Consider the following 16,197-nt stretch of genomic DNA (forward strand, 5'->3'; position numbering starts at 1 on the left):
GCGGAACCGCCTCCGCAGGGACTCGAGGTCCCGGTGGACTCCAAAGCGTCTGTAAGATATAAGTTTGTAGAGCAGGGGTCAGGGGTGTTGGTCCTTTTTGTCCTCTGCACACATTCATTTGCTATTCACATACCAGAGAGAGAGGGTCTACAGTGTTGGGGGGGGGCACCTCCATTGGTAGTGAATCATAGGAGCCACCTTTTTTCCATTTTGGGGGGTGGAACCCCCAGTGGAGATGACCCCTCCCTCCATACATATTTGATATTGGGGGTGGGGTGGTGAAGCACCCACAGCAGCCACCGAGTTGGTTCCTATGCAGATGATGCCAGAGAGGTGGGCATGAGGCCAGACAGTACCGTTTGTATACATTATAATGTATGCTTGTTAAACTACTTTATATGTGTTATCATGACCATGTTATAAAGTATGGTATAGGTTTCATTGGTCTCATGCTTCCACTATTCGGAGGCTCCAAAGAGGGGTTGGAAAATGTGGCCTTCACATAACTAACGAAATTGTCACATAACACTAATAGCAAATGTCACATACCTAACCTAACGAAATACATTCTTGTAGGAATGTGGGAATGGTGGTCGTTTCAATAACATACAGATTATTAGTGATTGTGCATGTTCCTATATTACTCATGATCCTTGCATGGACACTCCAGTTACTGCTGGTAACATTGATGACGGAGCTGTTATATGTGTAGGTACAGGAGGGGAGGGGGGTTGGGCCATAACCTTACCTCTCTAACCTTTCCCGGATGCGGGACCAGGCTCGCATGGCCTGCAGCCTGGGGGGCAGGTGATGGTGCTGAATGAAGAGCCTGTGCCGGTGCCTTACACACAGCCGCACCAGCATCAGGCTCTCCTCCTGCCCGAAGTTGGGTTCCCTTCGTTGTGCCATTTTTCCACGTGTTGGAAAAGAAGTGCCTTATATAGACGACCTTGCGTGAGGGACGTCGTTTCACGCACAGCTCCATATATGGATGACCATTCCATATATGGCCCCTATCAGCACGTGGACGCCCTCGTAAGCATAGACGTCTTTGATGTGCACATGCCTGCAGGAGTGTGAAACGTGGCTTCTATAGATGAGTATGACGCACCCCACCCGACCCTTTTCACATATACACAATATACATTTACTGCATGTTCAGTAGGTGTACAGTGCATGCAGATCTTCACATTCAGATGGGCACATATGATGAATGTATGGGTGGAGCAGCATGATATGTCTGTAGTTGACACATATATGCGTTCGTCATATATTTCCGTACCTGGATGGCCTGAACAACATGTACTGTACTTGCGATACACCTATGTACATTATTTTACACACCACGTGATTTGGTCGTTTGCACCTGCAATAATCGACCATCTTAGGGCGGCCAATTTAGTCACGCTTATGCGCTCGTCATTTGATTGTTTTCTTACAGGGATAATCGATTATCGAAAAACGCCCACACTATTTTTCCATTATACAGGTCTATTTTTGGACGTTATCGTAAGAACGCCCTAATTCGTACTTGGACGATCTTTCCATTTTGCCCCTCAAAGTCTACGCTCTCAACATCCAGGCCGTGAGAGCCAGGGACTGTAGGTTGGGATGCAGAAGCACCCCCTCGTTCTGTGTAATGAGGGTTGGAAAACACTCCAATCTCCACGGTTCTTCGGAGGACAACTCCAGAAGAAGAGGGAACCAGATCTGACGCGGCCAGAATGGAGCGATCAGAATCATGATTCCACGATCCTGCTTGAGTTTCAGCAAAGTCTTCCCTACCAAGGGTATGGGAGGATATGCATACAGGAGGCCCTTCCCCCAATGAATGAAAAAGGCATCCGACTCTAGTCTGACGTGGGCCTGAAGTCTGGAACAGAACTGAGGGACCTTGTGATTGGTCTGAGTGGCAAAAAGATCTACCAAGGGGGTGCCCCACGCTTGGAAGATCTTGCGGACAACTCTCAAGTTGAGGGACCACTCGTGCGGTTGCATTATCCTGCTCAACCTGTCGGCCAGACTGTTGTTTACGCCTGCCAGATACGTGGCTTGAAGAAACATGCCATGACGGCGAGCCCAAAGCCACATCCCGACGGCTTCCTGACACAAGGGGCAAGATCCGGTGCCCCCCTGCTTGTTGATGTAATACATGGCAACCTGATTGTCTGTCTGAATTTGGATAATTTGGTTGGATAGCCGATCTCTGAAAGCCTTTAGCGCGTTCCAGACCACTCGTAACTCCAGGAGGTTGATCTGACAACCTGTCTCCTGGAGGGACCAACATCCTTGGGTGTGAAGCCCATCGACATGAGCCCCCCCACCCCAGGAGAGACGCATCCGTAGTCAGCACTTTTTGTGGCTGAGGAATTTGAAAGGGACGTCCCAAGGTCAAATTGGAGCGAATTGTCCACCAATGCAGGGATTTGAGAAAAACTGTGGACAACTGGATCACGTCTTCCTGATCCCCCGCAGCTTGATACCACTGGAAAGCTAGGGTCCATTGAGAAGATCTCATGTGGAGACGGGCCATGGGAGTCACGTGAACTGTGGAGGCCATGTGACCGAGCAATCTCAACATCTGCCGAGCTGTGATCTGCTGAGACGCTCGTACCCAAGAGACAAGGGACAGAAGATTGTCTGTCCTCACTTCGGGGAGGTAGGCATGAGCAGTCTAGGAGTCTAGCAGAGCTCCTATGAATTCTAGTTTTTGCACTAGAAGAAGGTGGGACTTTGGATAATTTATCACAAACCCTAGTAGCTCCAGGAGTTGAATAGTCAGCTGCTTGGACTGTAGAGCTCCTGCCTCTGAGGTGTTCTTCACCAGCCAATTGTCGAGATAAGGGAACATATGCACTCCCAGTCTGCGCAAAGAGGCCGCCACTACTGCCAGGCATTTCATGAACACTCTGGGCGCAGAGGCGAGACCAAAGGGTAGCACATAGTACTGAAAATGACGTGTTCCCCAACGGAATTGAAGATACTGCCTGTGAGCTGGTAGTATCGGAATGTGAGTATAAGCATCCTTTAAGTCCAGAAAGCATGGTCAATCATTTTTCTGAATCATGGGAAGAAGGGTGCCCAGGGAAAGCATCCTGAACTTTTCTCGGACCAGATATTTGTTCAGGACCTTTAGGTCTAGGATGGGACACATCCCCCCTGTTTTCTTTTCCACAAGAAAGTACCTGGAATAGAATCCCAGCCCTTCCTGCCCCGGTGGCACAGGCTCGACCGCATTGGCTCTGAGAAGGGCGAATAGTTCCTCTGCAAGTACCTGCTTGTGCTGGAAGCTGAAGGACTGAGCTCCCGGAGGACAATTTGGAGGTTTTGAGATCAAATTGAGGGAGTATCCTAGCCGGACTATTTGGAGAACCCACCGGTCGGAGGTTACAAGAAGCCACCGTTGGTGAAAAAACTTTAACCTCCCTCCTACCGGCAGATCGTCCGGCACGGACACTTTTATCTCGGCTATGCTTGCCTGGAGCCAGTCAAAAGCCCGTCCCTTGCTTTTGCTGGGGAGCTGCAGGGGCCTGTTGAGTCGCACACTGTTGACGTGAACAAGCGCACTGGGGCTTAGCCTGAGCAGGCTGGCGGGTAGGTGGATTGTACCTACGCTTATTATAAGCGTAGGGAGCATTCCTCCTTCCCCCATAAAAACGTCTACCTGATGAGGAAAATGTTGAAGGCGTCCGGTGGGAGAGTTTGTTGAATGTGGTGTCCCGCTGGTGGAGCTGCTCTACCACCTGTTCGACTTTCTCGCCAAAAATATTATCCCCCCGGCAAGGAGCATCCGCAATCTACTGCTGGACCCTATTCTCCAGGTCAGAGGCACGCAGCCATTAGAGTCTGTGCATCACTATACCCTGAGCAGCGGCCAACATCAAAAGTGTTGTAAACACCCCTGGCCAGGAATTTGCGACACGCCTTCAGCTGCCTGACCACCTCCTGAAAAGGCTTGGCCTGCTCCGACGGGAGCTTATCGACCAAGTCCGTCAGCTGCCGCACATTGTTCCGCATGTGGATGCTCGTGTAGAGCTGGTAGGATTGGATCTTGGACACGAGCATAGCAGAATGGTAGGCCTTCCTCCCAAAAGAGTCCAGAGTCCTAGACTCCCGCCCCGAGGGCGCCGAGGCATAATCCCTAGTACTCTTGACTTTCTTGAGAGCCAGATCTACAACCCCCGAGTCATGAGGCAACTGAGTCTTCATCAACTCTGGGTCCCCGTGGATCTGATACTGGGGCTCAATCCTTTTGGGAATCGTGGGGTTACTTAACGGTTTCATCCAGTTCGCCATCAATGTCTGTTTCAGGACATTATGAAGGGGAACAGTGGACAACTCCTTAGGTGGCGAAGGGTAGTCCAGGACCTCAAACATCTCAGCCCTGGGCTCATCCTCAGTAACCACTGGGAAGGGAATGGCCTTAGACATTTCTTGGAAAAATGACGAGAAAGGCAGAATCTCCGGGGGAGAAAGCTTTCTCTCTGGCGAAGAAGTGGGATCAGAAGGAAGACAAGACTCCTCGTCAGAGAAATATCTGGGGTCCTCCTCTGCCTCCCACGAGGCCTCACCTTCGGTATCGGACACCAGTTCATGAACTTCAGTCCGAAGCCGAGCCCGTCTCGACGCAAAGGAACTAGGTCCCCGATGGCGGTGCTGAGAAGAAGACTCCCGTGCCACCGGAGTCGAAGCTCCCTCCAGCGACGTCGACGGGGAGTCAACCTGGGTAGCAGCGGAAGCCGATGCTGCAAGCAGTACCGGCGTCGCCGTCCTCACCATGGGCGGGGAGCCAACTGCCGCATCCCTTGACGGTACCGGCGGCATAGGCACTGATGGTACCGGAGCAGGTGGTCGCAGCAACCCTTCCAGGATCTCCGGAAGTATGGCTCTGAGGCGCTCGTCCAGAGTGGCTGTCGAGCAAGGCAGTGGGGCCGGTACCGGCGACGAAATCAGAATGTGCCTGGGGCGCGGAGGCGGTACCGGGCTGTCCGGAGCAGAGCGCATCGACACCTCCTGTATGGAGGGTGAACAGTCCTCTCGGCATCGACACTTCACGGGTACCGAATCCCTCGGTGTCCCGGAGCTCTCGGTACCATGACGGGAAGGTGACCGATGACGGTGCTTCTTTGCTTTCACGCGAAGCACGTCAGCGGTACCTCCCGGTTCTGAAGAGGAAGACATGGAATCCAGATGTCTCCTCAGGGACGGGTTCGAAGGTGGTCGGTCCCGTGGGGTCTGTACCACAGGAGCCCTCGAGGCAGGTGGAGACCCACTCGATGGCTCACTGCTATCAGAGTGGGATCTCTGGACAGCCATCACCTGCACTCCGGACGTCGATGCACCCTCCGATGCCGACATTGATACCGGCGATGACCTCGGTACCGCTGGCTCCGTCGACGTCGAAGGACCGGACGAGGCTCCAAACAGAATGTTCCACTGTGCCAATCTCGCCGCCTGGGTCCTCTTCTTGAGCTGGAGGCACAAAGTACAGGTGTTAGGGCGATGACCAGCCCCTAGACACTGAAGACACGAAACGTGCCTATCAGTGAGCGAGATCATCCGGTTGCACCGCATGCACTTCTTGAAGCCGCTGGCAGGCTTCGAGGACATGGGCGGAAAAATCGCACTGGTGAGGTCAAATGCGATGATGCCGGAAAAAAGGCACCAAAAGAAGGAAAAAACCCGTTCGGGCGGTGAAAAAAGCCACTCACGCCAAAGAAAAACAAACAAACTATTTTTTTTTAAGAACATGAGAGTACTGAAGAACAAGCCGAATTTGGCGAAAAAACGCGGCGAAGAACGCAGCGAGGGCCTCTCTGGGGCAGAGAATGACCGATACACAGCCGTTCCGAACCTCGGAAAAAGAGAGACTGGGGAGCACGTTCACGCTACGGGCAGGAAGACGGTCACGCATGCGCGGTTCGCACATGTGCACGCGAGAGCTAGCAAACTTTGTTGCTAGGAAGATCTTACGATCCTGGGGCTGCCGTCGGACGTCACCCAATCATGAGAACAAGCAGCCTGCTTGTCCTCGGAGAATCTGGTTTTATGTGTAGAAAAATCTTTATAAAATTATCCCCAATGAGTGCAATTTACACAAGCCATTTACTTGGGTAAATATCTTTCATCTAGGGAATAAAAGCAGTCCCTCTGCTGGCTCTACTGTCAAAATGGCTGCCAGATTCAGTAGCCCTCTAATTTTATAACATACTTGTTTATCTCACTACTCTGTCCCAGCTCCGCCCAACCTTTACCTCTGGGGATGCCAATGCATAGTACTTACTTTTGCACAACAGGGACAATTCTAGAAAGTGCACCAACAGTTAGGCCCTAAAATGCTGGGTGCTAAGTGTGAATTCTTTAATAGGATCTGGACACCCAGATTCTGTTATAGAATATTAGCTTAAGCCAGCATTTACACGCCAACATTTGGGTGTGACTACTTACACCATGTTAGTAGCAGGCTTAAATACACGGTGCATAATTGTGGGAGACATCCATGCCCTGCCCACGTGAACACTTCTTTGCATTTGTATACTATGCAAGTTGCATGCTAAGCTTATAGAATATCACTTAGCACCCAACTAGCACTTATGCGGCAATCTGCAACATTCATGTGCCTAAGTGCTAGTATTCTATAATCAGTGTGTGCAAATGGCACATACATTTAAACACTCATGAATGAGTGAGAATGAGGGGGAAAAGGTACGTTCATCTATGTATGCATCCAGGAAATTCTATAAGTATCTATTTCTGTAAATAAAAAGCTGTTTTTACATGCAAAAAAAGGCTCCTAAAATTACCCTCATAAAGTTTGTTCAGTCTTGTACTATCTAATAATGACAAGCACACAGAAAACCAAACAGTAAGCATGGCTGCTGAAGATCCCTCCCTGCTTGTATATGCTAATTTAGCAGGGCAAACTTTTTTTTTCAGTCTAAAATCTTTTGGGATGAACAGAGTTGTAAGAATATTATTTTAAAAGCACCACAACTTAAGACCATTCTGCCCTGCCTATCCTTGCCAGCATATTACTTTTCAATTAACCTGCTTATCTTTGCCCACAATTAGGGAGTGACAGTTCTTGTCTTTAATCAGGTTTCTTGGAAATGTATGGGAGTTTACTTCCAATTAAGATAAGCATCTAATTATAAGGAAAACATATGCTACTCTATAGAATATTAGGAAATTGTGTAACTTGTACTTAGAAACAATTTGAAGTGTATTTTAGAAGCCTTGCTTATCCCCAGGATACTATGTTTCAATAATTTTTATTCAGGAGAACTTATCAACAGATTTCAACAGTGCTTAACTTCTCTTGCTTTGCAAAATAAACCACATATCTGTACTAGCAAATATCTTTCAAGATCTATACAACTGTTTCTCTCCCCAGTAACTTTTTACATTTTATCCCTTGCCCTCCCTTTACCTCCCTCATCCCCTTCCCCCCTTCTCATTATCATCACAGTCTCTTACTTCGCAGGTCCCATTGTCTAAGTGTGCTTAAGCAGTTTCACATGTTCATTATTTGTCCTTTAGCTCGATTGGTCAGCGTCAACCAAAACGGAGTCCAACAAGCCCAGAAGATCCGGGCATGGGGGGGTCGTTGAGTTCTCACTCTTGTTCTCTCAGTGCGTAGCAGGTGAATCATCTGCCCCCTCCATTGAGCCACTGTAGGGCCCTCTTTAGTCATCCAGGCCCTCAGAATTGTTCTCTTGGCCACCATCACTGTGCGTAGCGTAAATGCTCGGCGTCCTCTAACTGGAGGCCCTGTAAACCTCAGGTGTCCAAAAAGGAGTCTTGCGTCCAGAATCCAATTCGAGTGCCACATAGCTCGTATTTGTCCATTTATGGCCTTCCAAAACTGTTGGATGCAGGGGCAGCCCCAAAACATATGTCCCAGCGTTGCACCTTCCTCTACGCATTTAGGGCAAGCTCCGTCCGGCGATGCCCCCATGTGGAACGCCCTCCTAGGCGGTATATATGCTCTCAATACAAATTTAAATTGTAATTCCCAATAAACTGCTTGATCGGTGTTCCTGCGATATCCCAGGAGGTGTTCACGGACCATTGCAGGAGTTATTTTGATCTCCAGTTCTGTACTCCACTGGGCAGACAGTCTCTCAAAGTCTGGTTCTTTAGCCATGTCCTTTAAATGTCTGTGGTGGTAGGTGAGTGGCACCTTTTGTTGCGCTCCCAATGAGAGTGCCACCCCTAGCTCCTCTTGCACATCCTCCGCCAGTTCCTCACGGGGTAAGCTCAGTATGTAGTGCCGTAGTTGGTAGTAGTGGAACCAATCCGCTTGGTTCAGCTTGAATCGGTCCCGGAGACTCTCCCAGGACACAACTGTTCCATTTTCGTCTATTGCGTGAAGTACGTATTCCAACCCCACACCTTCCCATCTTTTGAACACTTCATATAATTGGCCCGGTGGGAAGTCCGGGTTGCCGCATATTGGGAGGTATGGGGTTGTCCTTGGTGAAAAACGATGGTATCTGCACAGCCAGCGCCAGGTGTCCTGCGCTGCCGGTAACAATTGCGCCTGGACTAATAGACTGGTTTCTGCTTTGCTTTGCTTATGTAGTAGGTAGCCAATGTGTTTCTGCTCTGTCTCCTGTAGCTCGAGGCGGGAGGGCGTGAAATATTGTGTGCGTCGCAGCCAGTCATTTAAGTGTCTCATTCCACTTGCTATGGTCATATAACGCAAGTTCAGGAGCCCTAGACCTCCATATTCCACAGGTAAGTAAAGTGTGGACAACGCCACTCTAGGTCTCTTCTTTGCCCATAGAAATGTTTGCAGTGTCTTATTAAGTCTCTTTTCATCGGTCTTGGACAGGTATAGTGGTATGGTTTGGAACACATATAGCCACTTCGGTACAATTACCATATTGTACAGCGCTATTCTCCCCATGAGTGACAGAGGGAGACCCTGCCAGAGTTGCAGGTTTATCTTTGTGTCATTCAATAGCTTTCTCACATTCCATCCATACACCTGTGGGAGCTCCCGTGGTATTGTGACTCCTAGATATTTTATAGTCTCTTCTTCCCACTCTATAGGAAGTTGTAATCTACTTTTTATGTTATCCCCAGGCACTATTTCTAGGGCTCTAGATTTCTGGATGTTTAGTGTGTATCCTGACAGGGCCCCATATTCCTGGATTAACTGCAAAGCCCTAGGTACTGAGTGTTCTGGTTCTTGAACCACCACCAGCAGGTCATCTGCAAAGGCAAGGGCCTTAACCGTGCCTCCTGCCAAGCCTACCCCCCCTACTCCGTCATCTACCTTCAAAGCTTTAAGCAAAGGTTCCATTGCTAAAACAAACAGGAGGGGTGAAAGTGGGCAGCCCTGCCTTGTCCCTTGTCGAATGTGAAACTTGTCTCCCCTCACTCCGTTCACTAATACAGCTGCCTGAGGAGAGCTGTACAAGGCCTCTATAGCATCCCCATACCATCCCTGGATTCCAATGTAATCTAAAAGCCCAAACAGATACCCCCAATCCACCTTATCGAATGCTTTTTCTGCATCCAAGCTAAGGATCAATGCAGGCCTCTGTTCCTTCTGACATTTTGCCATGGCTAATAGCAATCGCCGCACGTTACTACCCGCCTGTCTGTTCTTAACAAAGCCTACCTGTTCTTCCCCAATAAGTTCTGGTAGTAATGTTCCAAATCGTGTGGCTAGCATCCGGGCCAAAATTTTGGTATCAACATTAATCAATGAAATAGGTCTGTATGAGCCTGGGTGTGTCTTATCTTTCCCAGGTTTCGGTAGCAACGTGATTAAGGCTTCATTAGCATGCATGGGGAATTGTTTGTCCGCTATAACTTGTTCTAGATAGTTCCCGAGCGCCTTTATCCCTCCCCTTGGCAGGGATTTGTAATATTCTCCCATAAAACCATCTGGCCCTGGGGCAGATTTAAGAGCCAGGGCTTTTATCGCCTCCTGCAGTTCTTTTCCTGAAAATGGCTGATTTAGTTTGTCTATCTGTGGTTGTTGAAGCTTAGTAAATCCCACTTTGTCTAAGTAATTGGCCAGGTTGCTCAAGTCTTTTGCAGGCGCTCCCTTGTAAAGCTCCTTAAAATAATTGTGAAAGATCTGCTCTATATCTCCGCTTTTTGTCTTTAATCTCCCCTGGGCATCCCGCAGTGTTGTGATCACCCGTTCAGGGCCTTCTGATTTTATCATCCTCGCTAATAGCGTGCCTGATTTATTACCAAATCTTTGCATTCGGCACTTAAAATACATCAAGGACCTCACTGTCTGCCCATGAATTAATGAGTTCAGTACCACTTGGGTTGTCAAGTATTGTTCTCTGTTTTTTACTGTTGGGAAGTTTATATATTTCCGCTTAGCTTTCTGGAGTTGAAGCTCTAAATTCAAGATTGCCTTAGCCTGTCTTTTTTTCCTCAGTTGCACGTAAGCTATTATATCTCCCCTTATCACCGCTTTGGAGGCCATCCAGTAAAGACTGGGATTTTCTGCGTGTTGGCTATTGAACCTCTCATATGTTTCCCATTTATCATTTAAATATCTTGTAAACTCTTTATCTTCATATAGGTAACACGGATACCTCCAACCCCCTGCTCGTTGATATTGCTCAGGGGCCTCTAGTTCTATCCACACAATCGCGTGGTCTGATATCTCTGTCGGGCCTATGTCTGCTCCGCTCACCCAGTGGAATGCTTGTCTATCTATGAGAATGTAGTCTATTCTAGAGCTTGTACCGTGCGCCCTAGACATATGTGTATAGTCTTTGGTTTCTGGGTGTAGCGCTCTCCAGGTGTCCACTAAGTTTAGGGTACGCATGAATGTGGGCAGAGCTTTTTGCTTGCTACCTCCCTGCGGGGCCTCCCTAGGATTTGTAGTATCAACCTGGGGATCTGCCACTAAATTGAAATCTCCACACACCAGTAGCTGCAATGATTCATGGGAAGCGCAATGTTTTATTATTGATTGGTAAAAAGATGGCGTATATTCATTAGGGCCATACAACGAGACTACCAGAAATTCTCTATGTTGAAGCCAAAGGTGTATTATCACATATCTCCCTAGAGGGTCTGCTTTCAGTAATTCGGCTTTAGCTGCTAGCCCTTTACGTATTAAAATTGCTACGCCCCGCTTTCTTCCTTCTGCGGAGGCTGAGAACACCTGCCCCACCCACTGTCTCTGCAATTTCTGGTGTTCAGCTTCCGTTAATCTAGTCTCTTGGAGGCACGCAACATCCGCTTTGTGTCTTTTTAGGGCCTGCAATATTTTTGTCCTCTTAATGGGCGTTGCTATACCCCCTACATTCCAGGATACCACTCGAGTTGCTTTTGTCATCTACGTTTATTATGGTTGGTGTGACATAGTTCGGTTTTGAAATTATTAATTGGGTTTTGGGTGCCCAGCCTCACCCTCCCCCGCACCTGATTTTGCTCTACACTTGCGCGTTTGTTACTTGCATCTAAATACAAAGGACTTGCGAAGTCATGGATATAGCCTTTCTTACTCCCTGTCTCCCTTCCCCCCCTTTTATCCCTTATCCTCCCTCTTGTTCTTAACCCCTTTTTTACCCCTCCCTTTACCTTAAACTCCCCCCTTGTAATCCTAAGGTGGCCCACTGTTGTAGTAGGCTAAGGTCGTGTGAGTGTAGGCTCCCCCTCTCGTATCCTAACCTGCCTGCCTTACATATCGTGACCCTCTGAGAGATCCCTTCAGGCCTGCTCTTATTCCCCAGGATACTATATATTGCACTGAGATTTTCATGTGCAAATCAAAGTGTAATCTGTAACTATGCACATAACTTATATAGTTAACAAGCTGATTAGCACTGATAATTTGCATTAATTATAATTTATACACATTATTTGCTAAGCGTATTCTATAACGTGATGCACGTAAATTCTAAGTCGCATTGTTGAAAAGAGGGCGTGGTTATGGGCATGGAATAGGCTGGTCAGATATTTCTAAAATCTATGCGCGTTGTTATAGAATACACCTTGTTCCTCGCCTAATTTAGGCTCTGGGATATACACCAGGTTTTACTTGGAGTAATTGACCGTGACTAAATGTAGTCGCGTGGACCAGCGCTTGGCATAGTCTATAAACCGCGTGGAAATTTAAGCTTCTTCTACAAAGTACACCTAAATTAAATCATACTTTATAGAATATGCCTAAGCTAATTTCAGTTCGGCACCAAATTTTTAGGCATGATATATAGAATTTAGTCCTATATGTGCAGGTCTTTTTCTGCCGTCATCTACTATGTTACTATCCAGCTTATAATTGAAAAAGAAAAACGCCTATATTGCGACCCAAATCGGGAGATAGACGTTTACCTCACAAAAACTAATAAAGCAGTATAATCGAAAGCCGAATTTGGACGTTTTCAACTGCACTCCGTCGCGGATGCGGACAAAGTTGATGGGGCGTGTCGAAGGCGTGGTGAAGGCGGAACTGGGGCGTGGTTATTGGGCGATCAGAGATGGGCGCCTTTTGCTGATAATGGAAGAAAAATATGCATTTTTAGCAAGAATTTAGGGCACTTTTCCTGGACCCTGTTTTTCCACGAATAAGGCCCCAAAAAGTGCCCTAAATGATCAGATGACCACTGGAGGGAATCGGGGATGACCTCCCCTGACTCCCCCAGTGGTCACAAACCCCCTCCCACCACAAAATATGCCGTTTCACAACTTTTTATTTTCACCCTCAAATGTCATACCCACCTCCCTGGCAGCAGTATGCAGGTCACTGGAGCAGTTATTAGGGGGTGCAGTGGACTTCAGGCAGGTGGACCCAGGCCCATCCCCCCCCACCTGTTACACTTGTGCTGGTAAATGGGAGCCCTCCAAACCGCCCCCCAAACCCACTGTACCCACATGTAGGTGCCCCCCTTCACCCCTTAGGGCTACAGTAAAGGTGTAGACTTGTGGGCGGTGGGTTTTGAGGGGGATTTGGGGGGGCTCAACACCCAAGGGAAGGGTGCTATGCACCTGGGAGCTCTTTTACCTTTTTTTTGTTTTTGTAAAAGTGCCCCCTAGGGTGCCCGGTTGGTGTCCTGGCATGTGAGGGGGACCAGTGCACTATGACTCCTGGCCCCTCCCATGAAGAAATGCCTAGGATTTATTCGTTTTTGAGCTGGGCGCTTTCATTTTCCATTATCACTGAAAAACAAAAACACCCAGCTCACAAATTGTCGAATAAAACATGGACGTCTATTTTTTTCGAAAATACAGTTCGGTCCGCCCCTTCACGGACCCGTTCTTGGAGATAAACGCCCATGGAGATAGACGTTTTTGTTCAATTATGCCCCTCTATGTTACTATATACTGTATGTGTAAATAGCATCATTGAATACTTCTAAATGCTGATTTTACAATGCTTCTATTTACTCATTGGGGGTTAATTCTATAGAATACACAGGTAAATAGCATATACATACATGTGCCTGTGCATATGAGTGCACATGTGGGCATAAATGCCAAAATGCTTGATATTCAGAACTATTTAACCTGCAAGGAACGACTCTTGGCTGGTTAAATAGCACTTAGCAGGCTAACTGCTAATATTCAGCGTGAGAAAACCAGCTATCTCCGCTGAATATTAGCACTTTGTGCATAGGAGGAGATTCTATATACAGCGCCTAAAAAATTGGCGCTGAAATCAGTGCCGACTAAGCGTATTCTAAAATTGGCGCCTAGATTTTGGCGCCAATTATCAAATATGCTTAGTTTATTTATTTATTTCTTACATTTGTATCCCACATTTCCCCACCTATTTGCAGGCTCAATGTGGCTTACATAGTACCGTAAAGACGTTCGCCCATTAGTTGATATTTCAGTGCTGATATCTGCATGCCTCCATTTACGCCAAAGAAAACCTGGTGTAAATCTCAGTGCATAGATTTAGGCACACTGGGCCATATTCTATAACTAGGCTCCTAAATATTGGAATGCCCATGAAACGCCCATTTCCCTGCCTCCATGAATTAGAATTTCAGCGCCTAAATTCTAATCACTGATTAGAGCCTAATGTCTATGCTCCGTTCGGATAGCACCAGCGTTTATATCTTCTCACTTCATGAGTATTTTGGAGGAACATCTGTATACGTCAATTTGAAGACCCCTGAAGAAGGCCTTTTTGGTCGAAATACGGACCGTGTAGGGTCCCAATAAACTTTTTTGGTGCTCGTACCATCTGTTGTTTCAGTCTGGTCCCTTTTGGGTTTCTTCCGCTTGTTTTGTTGCTTTTGTGCGTTTGGCATTTTTTGCGGGAGATTTGGACTCTCTTCTTGTTGTTCTTTGTAGTGATTGCATTGACACATCTATGCTTAAATTAGTTCTGCTTTTTTGCTGACCTGACTTATGTGTAGTTGTTATATGCAGAGGGACTAAATTTCATCTCTCCTTGTATAATTTTTCTGCCAGCCTCTGGCCTGTTGGAATCCCCACATCCTTTCATTTTCATTTCATTTCATTTATTCATATTTATATCCCACAAAAATCCAAATTTTGTTTGGCTCTATGTGGCTTACAGCAAATCACAGAAACATAATATCAAAAACAAGAAAAAGCTAATGAAAGAAGAGTGAAGATGCAATCAAGAAGAAAGACAGAATATATTCAGATTAGCATAGGTCACAGAATATTTCAGGGGGTCTTTTATTAAAGATTAGCTCGAGTTATCTACAGCAGGGCCCATAGGAATAAAATAGGATCTGCTGAAGATAACTCAATCTAAGCTTTAGTAAAAGACACCCTCAGCTATTAATTCCAAAATTAGTTATCATCTATAAGAAGAAACTTCTTGAAAAAAAAGGTCTTTAATATCTTTCAAAACTGTATATAATAAAATACGTCGAGGGGCATAATCGAAAGGGACGCCCAAGTTTTCCTGAGGACATCCTCGCAAAAAGTCCTGATGGAGGAGCGGGGAAACCCGAATTATCGAAACAAGATGGACGTCCATCTTTTGTTTCGACAATACGGTCAGGGACACCCAAAACCTGAAATTTAGGTCAGCCATAGAGATGGTCACCCCTAGACTTGGTCATTTCTGATTTTCAGTGATAATGGAAACCAAGGACGCCCATCTCAGAAACGACCAAATGCAAGCCCTTTGGTCGTGGGAGGAGCCAGCATTCGTAGTGCACTGGTCCCCCTTACACGCCAGGACACCAACCGTGAACCCTAGGGTGTACTGCAGTGGGCTTCATATATTGTTCCCAGGTACATAGCTCCCTTACCTTGAGTGCTGAGCCCCCCAAAACCCACTACCCACAACTGTACACCACTACCATAGCCCTTATGGGTGAAGGGGGCACCTAGATGTGGTACAGTGTGTTTCTGGTGGGTTTTGGAGGGCTCACATTTACCAACTCAAGTGTAACAGGTAGGGGGGATGGGCCTGGGTCCTCCTGTCTAAAGTGCACTGCACCCACTAAAACTGCTCCAGGGACCTGAATACTGCTGTGATGGAACTGAGTATGACATTTGAGGCTGGCATATAGGCTGGCACAAAATATTTTTAAAGATTTTTTTTTGAGGGTGGGAGGGAGTTAGTGACCAGTGGGGGAGTAAGGGGAGATCATCCCCGATTCTCTCCAGTGGTCATCTGGTCAGTTCGGGCACCTTTTTGTGCCTTGGTCGTAGAAAAACAGGACCAGGTAAAGTGGTCCAAGTGCTCGTCGGGACACCCTTTTTTTCCATTATGGGTCGAGGATGTCCATGTGTTAGGCACGCCCAAGTCCTCCGACACATCCCCGTGAACTTTGGTCGTCCCTGCAATGGAAAGCAGTTGGGGATGCCCAAAATCGGCTTTCGATTATACCAATTTGAGTGACCCTGTGAGGACGCCCATCTTCCGATTTGTGTCGAAAGATGGGCGTCCTTCTCTTTCAAAAATGAGCCTTATAGTGTAAGTCTTGGTCATTGTATAAGTTTTATGCATAAACCCCTGGGGAATATATATATATATATATATATATATATATATATATATATATATATATATATATATATATACACTTTAAAGGATTTATGCAGTTGGTGGTCGCCATTGGTGTGGTCTAGTGGTCCTGGACAGGGCGATGACCCTCGACTTTCATCCAGGATTGCACCAAAATGGTGCTGATGACCCCTAGCAGTCTGATGGACTTGGTGGTGTTAGGGAGGGGGATAAAAGGACTTGTGGGGTGTAAGGGGTATTGGCAAGGG

This window comes from Microcaecilia unicolor, chromosome 2 (genome assembly GCF_901765095.1).
Source record: "Microcaecilia unicolor chromosome 2, aMicUni1.1, whole genome shotgun sequence".
NCBI lineage: Eukaryota > Metazoa > Chordata > Amphibia > Gymnophiona > Siphonopidae > Microcaecilia > Microcaecilia unicolor.